The following is a 3,317-nucleotide window of genomic DNA, read 5'->3' as shown; positions in this document are numbered from 1 at the left end:
CGGACTCCCGGTTTTTGGACCCCACAAATATAGTTAAACAAGCACACACACACACACACACACACACACACACACACACACACACACCCACCCCTTTACAGCAAGAATATTCACTTTTTGTTTTTCCTTCCATTCTGTAATAAAGTTAAGACAGATTCAACTTTTGGAGAAACGCAACCCAACGCCGGGACAAATCTTCTAAATATTGGGGGGGACATATCCCCCCCCCCCCCCGAAATCTACGCCTATGTTTCCAAATAAACCAGTTAAAACCAGTCTAATATTAGGTTAACTGACAGTACCATATACACACTGACAGTCTGTTCCTAATATTAAACAGTTTACTGTACATACCGGCAGCCTAAAACCAGTTAAAACCAGTCGGACATTAGGTTAACTGACAGTACCATACACACTGACAGTCTGTTCCTAATATTAAACAGTTTACTGTACATACCGGCAGCCTAAAACCAGTTAAAACCAGTCGGACATTAGGTTAACTGACAGTACCATACACACTGACAGTCTGTTCCTAATATTAAACAGTTTACTGTACATATAGGCAGCCTAAAACCAGTTAAAACCAGTCGGACATTAGGTTAACTGACAGTACCATACACACTGACAGTCTGTTCCTAATATTAAACAGTTTACTGTACATATAGGCAGCCTAAAACCAGTCTGCCGTTAACTAGCATGAAGTCAACGTCTGTTCACCAAACCTCAGTCCTCCTCAGGCTCTGAACCACATCAACGACAGTTCGTTCGTAGCCTATATAACATTAACCTAGTTAAAATAACATAACTTAATATACTTAAATGTCTCCATATAAACCAGTTACAGACGTTAAATGTGTAGACCAATGGTCCGTTTTAATGTAAAACTGTTTAATTTCAAACTAATCGGCAGTTGGTTTCAAGCCGTACGTACAGTAACGTACACCAACGCTGCGTTTCTACACAAAACAGGCATTAAAGCGGCTCTAACGTTACAGACACTTGGTTTAAATATATAAACCAGTTCAAACACGAACAAACATATTATCTACTGGGCCGTTTCTCCCAAAAACTGTTTAAAAAAACCCGCAGTGAGTGTGTTTCTATACAGCGCGGCTTCACCTCAGATGACCCAACCAGCCAGACTGGCTGTCTGCTGCTAGCTAGCCCCGTTTGAACCGAACATACATCGGGCAATAACAAGACGGAGAACCGACGCTACTTGAACCAAACTGTCACCCGCTCTACCGTAACCGTGTCCCGAAACAAAACACCGGGATCATTGTCTACTTGGCTCGGTTAGAGTAACGCTAACTCGGATTGGGGAAGAAGGGGAGAGGAGGAGAGCCAGCCAAAACAAATGCATTTCCCGACATGAAAGCATAACATCCAGAGACTGGCAGCCACGTTTCGTGCTGCTGTGTGCGGGGGAAAAGGCTAAAGCTAAAGCTCTTAGCTTCACCGGGGTGCCCGTCGTTGACAAGGGGGCTAACTGGTTAACGGCTAGCTCCGCTGGCTAATACATTTATTATGTGCACTTTCACCCAGGGTGGAGGGGGAATGGCAAAAGTTGGCTACCAAAAAAACCAACGCGAACCGGATGACATTCACTTGTTTGACTAACTATCCCGAAATATAACCCGAGAGCAGCCGCACAAAGTTCCCTGGCAGCCAGGTATCTAACAGTTTTAATCCTTGTTTGGCTGTCGTGGAGGTTTGCTGGGTGATAGCAAGGTGATTCCCACTCTGAGAGCCTGTGATGGAGGGAGGGGGACGGTCGCTAGCAGCAGCAGCAGCGGCGGCGGCGGCAGCCTGGGCAGAGACAGCCAGCCAGGCGGCTAGTCTGGCTGCAACCAAGCCGCTTTAATAACTTCACTTTTGCGGTCACTTTGGTCAAAATTTCCCCCCATAAGTTAAATAAATAAGAAGTTTTCCTTGTGTCCTACCTGTGTGTAGTCTCTGGGTGCCGGGTGCGACAGCCTGGAAGTTGATTATTCCCAGATATCCAGAGTGGTGCGGTGCGGGGCGCATATAGCTAGCGCTGGGTACAGTAAAGATTGTAGCATAGCTAACCTAAAGACAACAGTAGAGAGGAGAAGAAAAAAAAAAAAAAAAAAATCCTCGTTGCTCATAGGGGGGATCGACGACAAAAACCACATGATCTTTTACGTCAGCATATATTTGCATAGGATGCCATATTTACGTTTCGCGTCCAGGTGACGTAACAATGTACAGAAAAGTTGGATTGTGGCGCAGCCGGACGCTGGCTGCGCGGCGGCTCGGGTTGCGGTGGAGAGGCGCAGGCTGCAGGCATGTTGCAGCCACGCACCCCTGTGCCCCCCCCCCTCCCTCCTGCAGCCCCCGATCTGCTTGTCTGATGACATACAGCATGGCCGGCTGTTACTAAACATCACTACAACCTTCATATGTGTGTGTATATATATATATATATATATATATATATATATATATATATTTTCATGTAGGGACTTCTTGCACTCGTGTGGGGCTCTACATTTAGTTTATTATGACTTTATGGCATGCGTATCTGCACTTTTACTCCTGCTGCCTGTGCAACATTCCCCATGGCACCTATAGTTTGACTTTGATGTATAGTATCTTTTATTTATTTTTTTACAATATATATTTTCTTCTTACAGCCAAAAGCAAATGTTTACATAACCCCATCTTCCAAAAATCAACAAAATGAAACTATATAAAAAAAATATATGTGTGTTCATTTCTTTATAACACCTTTATGATGACTTACAGCATGGCTGGCTGATGCTTCACATCACTACAACATTCATATATAATAATGTAGGGACTTCTGGCACTCATGTGGTGCTGTTTATTTAGTTTATTATGACTTTATGGCATGAAAAGACACTTTCATCTGCAGGTATCCCCATGCTGCCTCCGCAACATTCCTCATGGCACCTATAGTTTTGATGTATAGTATCTTTTTTTTAGTTTTTTAAAAAAAATACAAGATATATGATAAAGGCTTTTTTGAGTGCTAAACACCATTATTTTGCATAACCCTATCTTCCCTATAAATGTCACTATTATGAAACTATATTAAAATATATGCGTGTTAGTTTCTTTCTAACACCTGTTTGATCCTGGAGCAGACCTCCCAAGCAGCAGCCGGCTCAGCAGCAGCATCACACCCTGTTTCCTTGTTAAATCAGCCGTCTAAAGACACATACATCGGCTGTGATTAGACAGAGGCGTGGGAGTGGAAGCTTTAGGTTTCAGCTGTTCGCCAGATTGCTGTCTGCATTTCATCAGGCTCAAGTATTTCTGATAAATGGACT

At 43.5% G+C, this 3,317-nt stretch overlaps 1 protein-coding gene across 2 annotated transcripts in view; it reads right to left on the bottom strand.

Moving 5' to 3' along the window:
- Positions 1-2,237, bottom strand: part of LOC144537190 (zinc fingers and homeoboxes protein 2-like) — a 143,900-nt gene extending 141,663 nt beyond the window's left edge. For both annotated transcript variants that reach the window (XM_078280700.1, XM_078280699.1), the window contains exon 1: positions 1,944-2,237. The gene's annotated coding sequence lies outside the window, so the exon portion shown is untranslated. The remainder of the gene's footprint in view (positions 1-1,943) is intronic.
- Between the last annotated feature and the right edge of the window lie 1,080 nt (positions 2,238-3,317).

This window comes from Sander vitreus, chromosome 22 (assembly GCF_031162955.1).
Source record: "Sander vitreus isolate 19-12246 chromosome 22, sanVit1, whole genome shotgun sequence".
Lineage (NCBI taxonomy): Eukaryota > Metazoa > Chordata > Actinopteri > Perciformes > Percidae > Sander > Sander vitreus.
Note: the sequence above shows the minus strand (reverse complement) of the source record. Positions and strands in the feature narration are given on the sequence as shown.